Source organism: Dermacentor variabilis, chromosome 10 (assembly GCF_050947875.1).
Source record: "Dermacentor variabilis isolate Ectoservices chromosome 10, ASM5094787v1, whole genome shotgun sequence".
Lineage (NCBI taxonomy): Eukaryota > Metazoa > Arthropoda > Arachnida > Ixodida > Ixodidae > Dermacentor > Dermacentor variabilis.
The window spans coordinates 22,286,220-22,302,823 of record NC_134577.1 but is presented as its reverse complement, the minus strand read 5'-3'; the positions used below and the strand labels follow the sequence as shown (position 1 = coordinate 22,302,823).

The 16,604-nt window shown below is 52.4% G+C and overlaps 1 protein-coding gene across 6 annotated transcripts in view; it reads left to right on the top strand.

Annotated features, from left to right (window-relative positions):
• Positions 1–16,604, top strand: part of LOC142560123 (latrophilin Cirl-like) — an 848,550-nt gene that overhangs the window by 785,996 nt on the left and 45,950 nt on the right. The window contains exon 1 of one of the 6 annotated variants that reach the window (XM_075671957.1): positions 7,406–7,584. The exons of the other annotated variants lie outside the window; for them this stretch is intronic. The gene's annotated coding sequence lies outside the window, so the exon portion shown is untranslated. Of the gene's footprint in view, positions 1–7,405; positions 7,585–16,604 lie in introns of those variants that run through there. 6 annotated transcript variants of the gene reach the window in all.

Below are 16,604 nucleotides of genomic sequence, written 5' to 3'. Positions count from 1 at the left end.
AGGGCAAGAAGGAACCCCTCAAAAGACGAGCACGTGAATGTACAATGGGCTAATGGTGACGCACACTGTCGTAGCGATGCCGTAGCACCATGTCGAGCACGATCTCGTAGCACCCTGTCGTGGCGCTGCGCACGATCTCGTAGCACCCTGTCGTGGCGCTGCGCACGATCTCGTAGCACCCTGTCGTGGCGCTGCCGGTCGGACACAATGACTGTAACGAGAAGATGGTCCCTGCTTTGGCATCGCCTGTTTCGGGCATAATGACTGGAACGAGATCCCTGCTTTGGCATCGCCTGTTTCGGGCCCAATAACTGGAATGAGATCCCTGCTTTGGCATCGCCTGTTTCGGGCACAATGACTGGAATGCGAGGATGATCCCTAGGCGGTCGCATCGCCGCAGACGCGCCTGGAAACACCTGGCGATGAGTGTTGCGGCGACGACGATCGGGCCAAAATGTCTGCCGCCCCGCCGCAGTCGCGCCGGCAAAACCACGTGTCGCAGGCGAAACGCAACAGACCGCCCCGCCGGGGGAAGGAGATCCCGATGGACAGGGGACTGCATCCGCTGTCCGGAGGGATGTCGCTCGATGATGCTCATAACCGAAGTCGGGCGTCCCTTGACGTTTCTTGAGCGCAGCGCACAGAGAAGGCCTCGTTCTCTCGTTCAGGTTCGCACGGGACACTGCAAAGTGACTTCGGGAGAGTTCACATTTTTGTTCTCGTTCCCGGCAAGCGTTAGAACTACGCTGAAAACTCAACCGCTCAGTCAGCAAGCACGGCACAACCCTCACTAAGCCCTGCCAGGCTCTTTCCCCTTTTTATACCACTGCCTAGTTCCTTACAGTAGTCTAGCATCACTCAGAACGCGTCCACAAATTGAAAAATTGCACTAGAAAGCATATCATCACTTTGAAACACTAAACAAAAGCAATATGTTAAAAAAAATCCTGCCTCAGGAAGAAAAACATCAGTAACAAACAATTTTGAGGCTGATTCCTACGTTAGGGGCTTCGACTTAAGCCATCGGCGTTACCGTTGAGACTCCCCTTTTTGTAACGCACCTCAAAGGAATATTGTTGTAAAGCGAGGCTCCAGCGCAGGAGGCGGCCATTTTTGGGAGAGATGGTCTGCAGCCATTGGAGAGGGCAGTGATCCGTCTCAATGATAAACCTCGAGCCGGCTAGATAGCATGACAATTTCTGAACGGCCCACACGAGACACGCACACTCTTTCTCGGTGGCGCTATACGCCTGCTCACGACTGGTCAGCTTACGACTAGCATACAGGACGGGGTGTTCTACTTCTTCATTTTCCCGTTGGCACAGTACAACGCCCATGCCTCGCTCACTAGCATCGCACTGAACAATGAACCCTTTTGTATAGTCTGGCGATCGTAGCACAGGCTGGCTTGTTAGGGCACTCTTTAGGGCGCTAAAAGCTCTTTCCTTTGTCTCGTCCCAGACGACTGTTTGAGGCTCTGTTTTTCTTAGAGCATCCGTCAGGGGAGCCGCGATATCAGAGTACCTAGGGATGTACCTCTGATAGTAGCCGGCGACACCTAAGAACGACCGAATATCGGTCTTTGTGCGCGGTTGCGGAAAGTCTCGCACAGCGGCCACTTTTATTTCAGAGGGGCGGCGACGACCCTGACCAATCATGTGACCGAGGTAGACAACCTCGGCCTGTGCTAACTGGCACTTAGGAGCCTTGACTGTCAAGCCCGCTTCGCGCAGGCGGGTTAGCACTGCCCGCAAGTGTGCCATATGCTCAGACCAGGATGCGGAGAATATCGCTACGTCGTCTAGATACGGTAAAGCGAATTCTTGCTGTCCCCGCAACACTTTATCCATGAGGCTTGAAAAACAGTATGGCGCGTTCTTCAAACCAAAACTCAACACTTTAGGACGGAATGTTCCCATTGGTGAAATGAACGCCGCATACCTACTAGCCTCTTCTGTAAGTGGAACCTGCCAATAACCCCTGACAAGATCTAGGGTGGAAATAAACTGAGCGCTACTAACTTTCTCAAGGCGCTCCTCGATGTTAGGGATCGGATAAATTTGATCCTTAGTGATGGAATTAAGCCTGCGGTAGTCGACGCAAGGACGAGGTTCCTTGCCCGGTACCTCAACTAAAATCAAAGGGGAGGTATAATCACTCTCACCTGCCTCAATAACACCGAGCTGTAGCATTTTCTTTACCTCAGCCTCCATAATATCGCTCTGGCGGGGTGACACCCGATACGCCTTGGATCGTACTGGCTCTGGGGAGGTAAGTTCTATATCATGAGTAAGTACCGAAGTCCTACCAGGCCTCTCAGAGAACAGACCTTGAAACTCTTGTAATAGCTGGTGTAGTTCGGTTTTCTGCTCAGGCGACAGCGGTGCTTTACTGATAAGGTCACTAATGACTTGACCGGTGTCTTCCCTGTTCGTCACTGAGCCTAGTCCCGGAAGCTCGACTGGAAGCTCTTCAGGAACGTTTATCATCATGCACACCACTGCTTCCCGTTGTCTATAAGGTTTGAGCAGATTACAGTGGTAAACTTGCTGTGCTTTCCGCTTTCCTGGCAGACTTACCACGTAGTTAACGTCCGACAGTTTCTGAACAATTCGTGCTGGGCCCTCCCACTGCACGTCTAGTTTGTTGTTTAGCGATGTGCGCAATATCATGACCTCATCGCCAACCTCAAAACGACGGGCCCTGGCTGTCCGATCATAATAAACCTTGGCCCTCTGCTGGGCCTTTGTCATTGCTTCACCTGACAACTCCTGTGCCCTTCTTAAGCGTTCGAGGAGCTTAAGTACGTACTCCACCACGACTGGGTCGTCGCCCCTACCTTCCCACGATTCTCGAAGCATGCGAAGCGGAGATCGAAGCGAGCGACCGTACACCAGTTCAGCTGGCGAAAACCCCGTAGCCGCATGCGGCGCGGTCCTTAAAGCAAACATCACCCCAGGCAGACACAGCTCCCAGTCAGTTCGATGTTCAAAACACAACGCTCTCAACACGCGCTTCATGACGGAGTGGAGCTTCTCAACGGAATTCGACTGTGGGTGGTACACTGAGCTGTGTAACAGCTTTACCCCACACCTTTCGAGAAAAGTTGTCGTCAAAGCGCTAGTAAACACTGTGCCCTGATCTGATTAAATTTCTGCAGGAAAACCAACTCGCGCAAATATGGACAGTAGTGCATTGACTATCTCAACTGAGCTGAGTTCTTTAAGCGGCACTGCTTCAGGGAACTTTGTCGCTGGGCAGATCACAGTCAAAATGTGTCTGTACCCCGTGGCTGTTACCGGCAGAGGTCCCACTGTATCAATAACGAGCCGTCTAAAAGGCTCCGTTATGATAGGTACCAATTTCAACGGCGCCCTTGATTTGTCCCCTGGTTTGCCCACCCGCTGACAAGTGTCACATGTCCTCACGAAATGGTCTGCGTCCCGAAAACACCCTGGCCAATAGTACTCTTGCAAGAGACGGTCCTTAGTTTTCTTAACTCCTAGGTGTCCGGACCACGAACCCCCATGCGACAAGCGCAACAGATCCTGACGATAGCATTGAGGCACGATCAGCTGATCGAACTCCACTCCTCTTCGGTCTAGATACTTCCGGTACAGGACTCCACCTCTTTCCACAAAACGCGCAGTTTTCCTGGCGATACCTTCTTTGACATTGCAGCGCACGTTTTCCAGGCTGCCATCCTTTTTTTGCTCGGCTATCAAAGCCGACCGGCTGACTCTTAGCAACCTATCAAGTCCGTCTGACGTAGGCGCGATGAGCAAATCTGTAGATAGCTCTTCTAACTTTCCCGTGTCGGGCGGTTCCTCTCCAGTATCTGGCGCCTTCAACGCTACAGACTCAATTTTATTCAGTTCGGGCGTGCTCTGAATATCAGCTTGCTGCGCCTCTGACCCTTTTTCGTTGTTTGATAACGTCGGCCCCGCAACTACCGCCTTTGCAGCGAGCTCCCGAACCTTCGATCTGGTTAAGGCCTGAACACTAGCTTCACCAAACAAAAGCCCCTTCTCGCGCAGGAGGTGATCGGACCTGTTTGAAAATAGGTACGGGTACTGGGGTGGCAGCATAGATGACACTGCGGCCTCCGTCTCAAGCGCTCCGAAAGGTCCTTCAATAAGCACTTTTGCTACCGGCAGACACACGCTATGAGCTTCCACGGCTTGCTTGATCCATGCGCACTCGCCCGTGAACATATGGGGTTCTACGTAAGATGGGTGAACTACATCCATCGTAGCTGCGGAATCGCGAAGCACTCGGCACTCTTTCCCGTTCACGAGGAGGTCTCGCATGTAAGGCTCGAGAAGCTTCATGTTCTCGTCAGTGCTGCCTATTGAAAAAAACACAACTTTTGGTGTTGTTTCCGGACACTGCGCCGAAAAGTGACCCGGCTTCTGGCACGTATAACAAACGCGCGCTCGCCTCATCTCGAACCGCTTTCTGCGTTTGGCTGCCGCCGTCTCTTTACGTTTGGTCGGACTGCTTTCACTCGCATCCTCACTACGCGTGTCCCCCTTCAATCTCATGGGCGTGAACTTTGGCCTCTCAAACTTCGAGCCAAATTCACCCTTTTGACCGTCCTTAGCTCCGCGAGCCCGACGCGTCACAAACTCCTCGGCTAGCTCAGCGGCTTTAGCCACCGTACAAACGTCTGGCCTATCCAAGACCCAGTATCGCACGTTCTCCGGTAACCGACTATAAAACTGTTCTAGCCCGAAACACTGCAGAACTTTATCGTGGTCACCAAACGCTTTCTCTTCTTTGAGCCACTCCTGCATGTTCGACATAAGCCTATACGCGAACTCTGTATATGACTCACTTCTGCCTTTCTCATTTTCCCGAAACTTCCGACGGAACGCCTCCGCAGACAGCCGGTACTTTTTTAGAAGACTCGATTTTACTTTGTCGAAATCCTCTGCTTCCTCTCTATCCAAGCGAGCGACTACGTCGGCCGCCTCGCCGGGTAACAAAGTGAGCAAGCGCTGTGGCCACGTTTCCCGAGAGAACCCCTGCTTCTCGCACGTTCGCTCAAAGTTAACCAGGAACAAACCAATGTCCTCTCCAAGCTTAAACGGCCGCATCAGGTCAGTCATTTTGAACAATACGCGTTCTCCTGCACCGTGTGCCTGACTTCCATTACGAGCGCGTTCCATTTCTACCTCAAGACGCTTCATTTCCAAAGCGTGTTGACGGTCACGCTCTTGTTGCTCTCGCTCTTTCTGTTCTTTACGTTCACGCTCTTCTTTTTCTTTTGCAGTCTCCCTCTCTTCAATAGTCTCAAGGCATTCCGACAGCTCGTCATCCTCAGCCTCTAACTCAAGAATAGCCTTTAGCAGTTCTGGTTTTCTGAGTTTGTCCGAGACATCCAGACCCAACTCTCTTGCAAGCTCCAACAATTTCGGTTTGCGCAACGACTTCAAATCCATGGCTGCTCTGAATGCTGCTTTCTCTACTGCTTACTATTGTCTTGCCGCAAACTAACCCGGCAGCAACGACAACCACAATTACCAGCTCTGTTTCTAACACTAACAAAAGCCTGGCAAAGCTCAGAAGAAGAAAGTCCCGCACTCACCAAACCTCGCAGGCCGGAATTCCGCGCAGTCGTTCCGCTGCAGGCAACCAGTCGTCACACAGGGCTCGTTGCACTGCTCCCGGATCGTCGTTGAGCTGCTCAGCATACAGTCAACTGCATCTCTTTGCTGCTGGCCTCCGTTGTCGCGATCTCGCCGCTGGCAGACAGTTGTTTGAAGTCGTAGGCGATCTCACCGCTGCCAACCAGATGTTTGAAGTCGTAGGCGATCTCACCGCTGCCAACCAGATGTTTGGATCGCACTGCTGGTACGATCTGTTGGGAACTCGGCGCTGACGCCCGTGGTTGTACCTGGGTCGCAAGCCCCAAGGGTAGCGTTGGCCTGGCGGCCTGGGGTACAACTGGAAGCATCCGAAGGTCCCGGCAAAGCATGAGTCGACTGGTAACAACGAAACAACTTGTTTATTTTAACATCGCAAAGAGTTGGCGGTCAGGTTTGACCGAAGTAGAGAGACGGGAGAGCACTTCACTCAACAGAAGAAATCGGAGCCCTCCTTTTGGCGTCCGGGGGCAGCTGTTTTTATACTCTCGCAGTTGAGGGCAAGAAGGAACCCCTCAAAAGACGAGCACGTGAATGTACAATGGGCTAATGGTGACGCACACTGTCGTAGCGATGCCGTAGCACCATGTCGAGCACGATCTCGTAGCACCCTGTCGTGGCGCTGCGCACGATCTCGTAGCACCCTGTCGTGGCGCTGCGCACGATCTCGTAGCACCCTGTCGTGGCGCTGCCGGTCGGACACAATGACTGTAACGAGAAGATGGTCCCTGCTTTGGCATCGCCTGTTTCGGGCATAATGACTGGAACGAGATCCCTGCTTTGGCATCGCCTGTTTCGGGCCCAATAACTGGAATGAGATCCCTGCTTTGGCATCGCCTGTTTCGGGCACAATGACTGGAATGCGAGGATGATCCCTAGGCGGTCGCATCGCCGCAGACGCGCCTGGAAACACCTGGCGATGAGTGTTGCGGCGACGACGATCGGGCCAAAATGTCTGCCGCCCCGCCGCAGTCGCGCCGGCAAAACCACGTGTCGCAGGCGAAACGCAACACGCCGCGCCGTCATTTTTCTAATCGCACCTCTTGAACCGCGGCGACCCCTCGAGCCTCGAAAGGCAGCGAGAAGCTGCCGATGAATGCAAATGAGTCGTCGAACACCAGCGGGCGGTACCGCGAGCTCGGTCGTTGTGTAGTTGCAGATGGCGCCGCGTTCTTCGTCTGTACGCGTGCGACAGATCGTCTGCTGCACTACTGCGTGCGCGCAGTCGTCATATCGTTGCAGACGTCGCAACGGCGTTCGTCTGCAAGCTTGCGTCAGGTCGTCTGCTGCACTTCTGCGCGCTCACGTGCCCTTCTTCCAAAGGCTTATTCGAAGGGCCAGCCCGTGCACGTTCGGGAATGCGACCGGAAAGCCTTAGCCGTTCGTGAAGAAAGAAGCTCGGCGATGCATTCACGCAGGGCGCTTCAAGGCAATCCGGGGCCGCTGCCGGCGGTCGTGTGTACATACGTAGCCGTACACACACACACACGTTCGGCCGGCTTCGTCGTGCCGCGCATCTTTCAAGCCCCCTCTCGCGAGGCAATTAGCCCCGTCGCCGACGCGCCGATGTCTGTGAGGGCACGGCCGACTTAACTGCGCGATTACGGCGGGAGATGAGCCGGCGCGCCGTCCTGTGTTTTGAAACAAAGGGTGAAACGGCGCGACACACACGTCGCGCATGCGCCGTGGCTTTGAGGGGTTGGTTTCTATGCAGGCAGTGACACGGCACGCGTTTCGCAACGCGCCGTCTAGACAATACGCTTCTTATTCACTTTGCGTCTAGCCTATTCGGAGCTCTTGTCTATTCGAATCTATTCTGTTGAACTCGTCGCGTGCGCGTGTCATTTGGATTCTTTTTAGAAGGCGGCAGAGACAATGGCGTAATTTTAGTGTGCGCCCGAAACTAAGCAGACGTCACGTTCGACCCCGCGCCATGGTAAGTTATATATATATGCTTCGTCACGCCCATTTGCTTTGTTCGAGAGTTGTACAATGTTAGACAGCGGACCGATGGATGAGGGGTCGCATCCCCTTGTTCTGTGTAGAAGCCACAACTTCTGCGACCAATTGTGGAGCCGATTTAGACGTTTATCTCTGCCGCGATTTGCTTTGCAAATTGAGCGGCGACCTTCTGTGGCCCGCACACACACTTAGTTCTTTCTATTGGATGCTTCCTAAGGTGATCGTTTTCAAAACGGCTGAGAAAGCCGGTTATCGCGAACCTTTCTGCGCGTCTGTTTTCGAGTCCTCTGAACGCAATACCGATCTCGAAAGCGGACGACAAAGAAGCTGTCGTCTGGAATGATTTCTCGCCGTCTGTTTCACTTCTCGCTTCCCAAACAGATGTCGGCTCTATGCCGCCTCAGATAGCATATATACAGCAACTTTAACTTCAGATATCACACCTGCGCCGATGTATCCGACATAACTTTTCGTAGTTTGCAGCTGGTCTCTCAGATGGAAGATCTGTACCTTATATTGCATCTGATTTATTTTCTTCTTGGCAGACATTCATATCGCCGTGGCTTCACAGTATGCGCTGTTTCATGGCTTTTTTTTTTCTGCGTACGAAGTGGAAAACATTCTCGCTGACGTATGTCCCGACTCCATCACAGCACCACATGCCAGCCTTGTCGGATCAAACTGACTTGTAATACCTATCATAGTGCCGTTTCGTCTCTCCGCCATCTTTGTGTCAGTCGCGCTACCGAAAATCGTTGGCCGTTTCTCCACAAAGATTCTGCGTACCATAGATTAAAAAAACAAAAAAAAAACACACCGAGGTATTAGGAACGTCGTACGAAAGCCGACAAAAACAAACAGAAACCGTTCAACAAGAGTAATAGGTAACGCTGAATACGTTACGGAATCGTCCCGGAAGGTGGCGCTGGCGAGCGTCTGTCGTCTTCGTCGTCTGCTTCAGGAGAGGGCTTATCGTCTGCATAGGACGTTTGCATTCGATCAAAGCGAGACGTCGTTTCGCACTCAACTATCCCTCGCCTGTCCGCCGTATACACTATGCCTTACACTAAGAGGGGCAGCTGCGCGTCGCGTCAAAATCCGCGCTCCTCACGCTCTCCATGTTTGACAGTATGCGCAGAAAGAACTGCCACGCACCGTGCGCCCGGACCCTATACGGCCCGCGAGGTGTGTATGCTGTAAAAGCCCCGTGTGTGCGTGTGCAAAGAAGCACTCTGCTTTTCGCCTCGCCGGCCCCTGAGAGAATCTCACCGGTCTCTGCTCCCTCGTGTTGCCATTCTCGCGAACGCTTCGAGATCAAGTTCAACATTTCTAGTGTCCTTTCCGGCGCGTCAAGACCGCACCCCCTCCCCGGCTGTCACGCCAATCTCCGCGAGACGTCGCCCCCTACGCTCCGCTGCTGTGGGCTTGGTAAAAACGTGTAGACTTAACTCGCCTCCGCGCCCGAAAAGTTTATTTCTTTTTTTTCTCTCTCTCTCATTTTCTTTTTTTGTAAGCATGTCCGCGAACGCATATGCACGGCAGCAGCGCCATTTTTCTCGCAGAATTTGCCCGGTAGGCTGAGAGACGGATGTTATTCTTCTGTTCTGGTCCTCCGGCCCGTTTGAGTGTTTTCTTTCTTATTCACGTGGGCTATGCCCTCAAAAAAGAAAGAAAGTGGAAAGTGTGGTTCGAGCGAGTCGACAAACGCTCTTCACGGAGTTTTCGCTTGACGCCCGGCCGCTCGTCCCGTATATGGTTTGTCGTGCACTCCTGTTGCTGAGTGTGTGTGCGCTGAACGGGCGTGCCTGAAAGAACCCCCGCAAGATGTTTTTGGCAACGCTGTCTACAGTGAACGCTACGCCCTGTAGCTCAGTCAGCACTACGCCAAAGGCAAACGACGTACGCACTAGCATTCACGTGCAACAAAAAACGTGCTTTACGCGAAGCGCTCATTGCGTGCACGGGCACGCATGTTTACGTTTGGCAAGGCTTATTGTGAATAGGCGACAGTTGACACCCAGTTTTGGAAGTTTCAGGCGTCATCTGGCACCCAGGTTATCGTAGTCAGCGCTTTTGGTTATGTCCGAAGGCCATAAACGAACCCTGTTCACTGCAACGTTCGTAACTAGACCACAGCCGACGGTAGCGTGTGAAAGTCCGCACTGCAGTTATACAAAGCCCGCGCAAATTCATCTCTGCAGGACTCCACTCATTTCAGTACCAGAGGGCTTGCCGTACGAATGCCGACACGACCGCGCACTTGGGATTGTTTCCGGCCATAGGGTACCTGTATACAAGACCTGGCCCATATAGCCGACAGCTCTTGGATCATCCTGTTTCAGCGCCGCTTACATCTCGCTCCAGTGCAGTTGTTTCACATCACAGACTGTCCTATAGACTAGACTATATATAGACAAGGTTCAGTCTATAGATTACAACCGTGCGATTGCCCATCTTCAACGTGCCTCACCTCGCACATGGCTTTCGTAGTTTTACTGTGAGCTTCAGTGGTCGAATATTCCTTTAAAGTAAGCTTGTCTGGCTCATGCGTTTGATTATAGCAATTCAAATTGATAGGGAAATCAGTGTCTTTCATTTCTATTCTCGTCGATTGCAGTTTCATCCAACTTTACTATGTAAAAAATAAACAAATAAACAGCCATGCACTGGCTACGTTACATCGCTGCTATTAAAGTACCGCAGCCACGGTTCCCTCACCGTTGTCGCGTGACGTGTAACACTAGGGATAGAGAAAATTTGAACTCCGCCAAAACAACGCCTTGCTGACGACAGGACACCAAAAAGGGGACGGGAATGACACGCTGTGCCTCCCTTCAGTGTTTGCTCAGAGTACCGCCTCTGTATAGGCTCGGCTTGGCTTGGCCTGGCTTTGATAGGGCCTCGTGTGCAAAGCCGACGAGACGCGGCGCCCGATTTTGTTTATCGTCCAAATTAGTCGCGGTCGTTCGCAGTGTGCGCGCCCGTTGCTCACCGAAACCCGCCTGCGGGCTCTCTCTCTCTCTCTCTCTCTCTCTCTCTCTCTCTCTCTCTCTCTCTCTCTCTCTCTCTCTCTTCCACCTCCTCGCAAACCCTGCGGCGGTATTTGTTGATCTTATCTCTATCGGCACCGCGCCTTGTTTGTCCCGGGCACACCGAAATGGCGCGCACTGCCCGTATGTACACTACAGGCTGCGGGAAAGCGCTGAGAAAGGCATGTTCCTGTTGGTACCGTATGGAGCCCCAAACTGTGACTGTGCTGGTGGAGCACACGGTTTTCACGGGGAACGCTTCGGGCAGTTGACTCGTCGCGGTGCCGTCGAAGTGACATGTGTTTGTGTGTTTTCGTTCGGCGGGCGACTTCAAAGGCGCATAATGACCCGTTGGCGAAGGCGAAGAACAAGACGTTGGCGCCTTTGCCCTCAATCATCATCGCTCGTGAACATCTCGAGCGCTTCTGAAGTCTTTGGACAAGCGATATGTATCCGGGTATATAAGAGGAGTAAGAGAGGGTTAAAGAAAGGGGTGAAAGGAAGTGAAGCCTCCTCGTTTTAATTTTGATCACTTGAGGTGACTGGATTCCGAAGCATGTAGCTTTTTCACACAGTGCAACTAATGAACATCTATGGCTGAATGCGTAAAAGGGTGCGCATGTCAACGCTGCTCCTAAATTAAGAGTCACCGCAACGGGAATCTGCAGCTGAGTAAGGCACAAGCGTCAATTGCGGGCGGGAAGCGATAACGCATACCACCACACTTCGCGTTCCACGAAACTCCGGGACAGAGTTATCATTTCACGGATGCTCTCAATCGTTGACCGCGCTCGACACAATTTACACACTGATGGCAGGGTACGGCAGGTCGGCAGAGGGTCATCACTCTTACTGCAAAGAAAGCAGGGCGGGTCGTCCGAGAGGAAAATTCCTCGATAATTCGCGACTTCCGACGGGCGAATCGCTCCGCGCCCATCTCCCATGCTTCTTTAATTTCTTTCTCTTGACCGCCGCTACTCCTCGATCTCTGGGAGGGAGGGATATTCTAGAAACATGTAGGTAGGTGCTCCGTCTTCGATGACTTTCGGTGGTGGGCTACCGATCTCGTCTAGCGATAGCAGCGCCACCCCCCTCGCGCCTCCGCGGAAGGTGTGAGACCCGATTCCGGCCCTTTATACTGCGCTACGTAGCTAGATCTATCGCGTTCCCAGAACACCCTGGCGCCCTGGTTCTTCCTTCTCTCGGCTCTCTCGCTTTCCCGCTTAAAGCGAATGACTTAACGGGCGCCCATCGAGCTCTTCTCGCACTGCGGTGGCTCTCGCCAACTGCGTCCGCATTCCCCCTTCTCCTCCTTCGCCCATCATTAATTTCCGGCTTACCCAAGGCGCGCCAGGAAATGAACCGTAAGGGGAGGCCAATGGCGAGCCAGCCGGAGACCGAGTGTGCCCGCCGGAGTCAAACGAACACCGTCGACCGTACCACCCAGCGCGCGGGAGAACAATAATCCTTTCTCCTTTTTTCGCAACTTTCGATTCCCGGTAACTTCTACGCGGCTGTAAAAGCATACTTCTTCTTGCTCCTTCCCTCGACTCCTTCCATCAACCCCTCTCTCCCACATTTACTCCTAGTCTTCTTTTTCTTCTTCTTCGCGCGTCTTCGCTCGCCTTCAGCGACCTCCCATTTCCTTATCGGCTGCGCTTTTCCACGTGTCCCTTTTGGCGCGGGGATTTATGTCTTACCCCCTACACTGGCCGCTGCCTGTCTTCGAGGCGAGTCTGTGCGTCTGTCTGTTTGTTTGTTTGTTTGTTTGTTTGTTTGTTTTTCTTTCTGTCATGACGTTACGTTTCCTAGCTCGTGTGTGTCCATTTTTCGCGGTGTTCCGTTTCCGGCTACTCGCTGGAGTGTCATTACGTAAGAGTTTTTTTGTGTGGCAGTCGCTTTGGGCGGCCGTTGCGGATAAGATAGGGCACGCTCACGGCAGGCCGGCTGTGGAATGTAGCGCCCTCCTAGGGCGTGACCTTCATTTGCTGATAAACTGGAATGGTCTCTTGCCCCGATATCAGGATGGACCACACAGGGAACGAACGCGGAGAAAAGCGGCGGCGTTCGTCTCAGGCGCAACCGCACTTTTGGGCCTTGGTGAATTGCTGCTATAGGAGCTAGTCGCATAGCGCACTGGCCTCCTACATCTCGCGTCGTGCGCTGGAGATCTCTCCGAGGCCGCGCCACGGCATCAAGCTATACTTTTGCGCTCTGAATGCGGCTTCCATGTGGCTGGCCACTTCAGGGCGGAGATGTCTGTTTGCCTCCAACGTGGTATCGAACCACTTAACAGGAGTTAAGTATTGCCCCCCCCCCCCCGAATTTACTTTCTATTTAAGTATTCACTTGCTTTTCATTCGTATAGAGAAGCCATCGACAAATGTGTGGCGGGGCACTTCCAACACCATAACCGGTCAACCAGTGGAAATCCCCGGATGCCGTTATCCGATACCACGCTTGATCGTGCGGCGTAAACACAAAAGCAAGCCGTCTCGAAGGCGCGCTTGTGTATAAATAATAAAAGCTTATAAAATAAATGAATAAAATAAGCCAGCGCACGCGAGTCACGTGACAAGAGATTTATATCGTCGCACTGTAACGCTCGGCTGCCCTCGTTCTGCAAAGTGAAATCTCGTCGCCGCGTTCGACCACTCCCACGAAAACGGCGTCTCCATCGGCGAAAGCTGTGACCGCGTTTGTACGCCGGCTCCGTGCAACCCGATGGACGGTGTTGTGTGCCGCTACACGATACAAGAGCACCAACTCCCCCGCAGCAAAGCCAGCCATCGTCGGCCAAAGCTTTACCGTTCGGCCTGCGCTTTCGATCTCAAAAGGCCGAGGCAAGTGAGTTGAAGGCGGTGGAGAGAGAGAGAGAGAGAGAGAGAGAGAGGAGAGGAAAGGAGGAGGAGGAGGAGGCGCGGTTGGTGCCTGCCTCGGCGAGACGCAAAGTGGATAAACGGCCGCTCCGATCGGTTTCATTTCTTTTTCTTCTTATTTCTTTCGTCCCAACAATCGCGCATTGTCCGCGCCTATACGACGCCTTGTGTGGGTCAGCGGCACGCTTTGGCCGTGTTTTGTGCAGTTGTTGCTTCGTGAGAGAGGCGATGGTGCGCTGGCGAGCCAGATAGGGCCGAGGGGGAAAAAAAAAATAGAGGAAACGATCGGGCTGAATAGGATGGGACTGGAATGCTCGCCGGGTTATGCCGGTTTGGTGGTTTCTGGGTTGGCTGGTCTGCAAAGCGGGCTTTCACTTTCTGTATGCCGGAGGCGCCAGTTGCAGTGGTCAGTGGTCAGTCGGCATGGACCCTCTGGCCGCGACTGACTTGGCGTAGCAATTGCGGTCGCCTATCGCTGCAGAGCGACCGCGCCCAGTGCAGTATTAATAAGTTCGTGAAATATGAAACCGATATTTAAGTGAGAGTGGAAAACGAGCGTCATTTCCAAAACGCTGCATGTAGTTCTGGCATTTGCAGAGGCATTTACCTACGGCACAGTGCGGGGAGCCTGTGCTCTATCACTCTCGCGACTTCAGGGAATGACGTGAACCTTTCTGCACGTAGCCCGAACGCAGTGGGTCAAACGAATGGCGGCGTGCGGACGACGCCATGTTGCACTGGCGTCTTAAGTGCAGCGCCCTCAGAACACTATAGTTCAAGAAGTGCAGGCGAATCGAATGTACCCTATGTTAACGAGGAGAGAAATGCGCGGCTTCTTACAAATTGCGCACCTGTGTTTTGAGATCACTGACCTCACCTGACGCTTAAACGCGTCGTGTAGCTAGTTAAAAATTTCTTTTAAAAAGCTCCATCTTAGTCTCTCTGCACAAAGTCCGTGCAGTCGTTGTGTCGCGTTGCGTCTCAAATGAATAAAGCGCAGTTCCGCATCGTATTTGTTTGTCTTGCGGTCCCATATACCACGCGACAGAAAGTTGGTTGCCACGTCGCGTCGCCCTGTACCCCAAAGTGCCGCCCTCGAAACTTTTTTTCCACAGTTAAATCTTTACGACTCCCATACAGCCATGCGCCATATAGCTCAGCGCTACGTAGGCTGCGTCCTTCGTCGCTGGTCCGGTGTCGCTTCGCATACTTCGCTGTTCGCTAGAAAAAACATACGCTTGCACCCTGCTGTCTCTGAGCTGTGGTATACTTGCCGACGGGGCCGGCGGCTTATGCGTGCACGCGATACCAGGCTTCGGTTGCTTTGCCCCACATTCCGCCGCCGCTCCAAGCAAGAGGGTCCGCTCGCGTCTGATCGATGGCTTGGCGCACGCCTTTCTTTCTTGCACGTGCGACCGCCTCGCGTTTCTTGCCGCGCTGTTAAGACATCTCAAGGTGTGTCTCTTTCTTTCCGAACGCGTGCCACACGCATATTACCACGCGGACGCGCACTCGTACAATTATCTCTCCTACGGAGAGCAACCTGAAACTGTCACCCGTGCCTTGTATTTAACTTATCGCTCTTCCAGCTACGTGGCTCGTTGACGCAGTTGCTATCTCGTTCCCGTTTCAGCGTTCCTTGGTGCGTGCGTTGTGTGCCGCGCTGTGTGTTTATGTAGCCGCCGTCCGATGTCGGTAACAGTCGTGACGTTGATGTCCCGATATGGGTGAAATAACGTGCACCTGTTGTGGATCTGTTGTGAATCCAGCGAGAGGGTCCAAAAGACGAGACTCGGAGGCATGCGTGGATCACTCCTTGCCTCGCTTGTTCCGACATTTAGGGTATGGATGTCAGCGGGGCCCGAAGACGATTGCAGAGCCGATAGGCGATCGACGGCCCGAGAAGACAAAGAAAAGCGGTTTAATTGTGTAGTGTCTTTTATTTCCTCTGCAATCTCGGCCTCGTTACGTCGTAGTAGGACGAATAGAGTGACGCGTATGCCATTATACGCGTACGTGCTACATTTGCTCCTTGTGATGCCGCCTTGTGACGTTAGGAAAAGATGCCACGTAGCTGCTGCTGCTAGGCGTAGGCCTATGTCCTCGGCGTGAACCATTCACGTGGTCGAAGCATCTTCGGGCATAGCTGTTGCAAGAGAATGTACTTCCTTGTGCCAGTGTCTGTCTGCCATAAATTACTTTTCAAGAACGTTTGACACCAACAGTGATGTGTAAAATGCGTTGTGTACGTTTTGTCGTGTCTGGTGGTGCGTTCAAGTCGTGGGTTAGACACAGTGTGGCGTCCTTACGCAGTTCTTTTCGTGTGCTTGAATCTTGCTGCAATAACTGCAGTGGTAGAAATAAAGACTTAATTAAGGATTGTGGAACATCCTTTTATCTTATATATCTGACCAAATACTCTTTACCGTTGCATCAAGCTCATACTTGTGAATAAATATAAATGTAATATTTGCACGGACAACGCAAATGCGAGACACATCTGGAAGAGAAACATCCGTATTCAATACGCCTTCTTATTTTGACGGCACCTTCGCCGATATTTGTTTTCTTTATGTTTGCTGCGTATATATGTTGTGTTTCTTGTCTTCATAATATGTATGTGTATTTGTGTGTGTTTTAAGCCATTCTATTTCCCGACGCAGCACATTTGGCTCTTTTGAGAGTGTCTATATTGCCATAAAAATTGTGCTGAGAAAAACTGTGGTGCTTCCGCGCTATGGTAATGCCATAAACAGGAAACTAAAAATCGTGTTACGTGTGCGAAAGTTTTCTGAATGAACAACAAAAGAAAGAGAAAACAAACCGGCAAGATCGGGACTTGAAGAATGCCGTTCTGTAGCCTGCCGGCATCATTAACGCTGTAGAAGCACATAGTTAGACTGAAACTGCTCTGGTTAAAGTCTACACGACAAGAAAGCTCCCTCCTGTCCTGTCGACTTCGTCGGCGTTTGCCGTGTAGATTATAACGCTCACCAGTAATGAATCAAAACCAGCTTGAATGAGACCGGAGAGCACGTTTACTTTTATTTCAATTTTGAGTGAAATCAACGGGCGAGCTAGTCCAT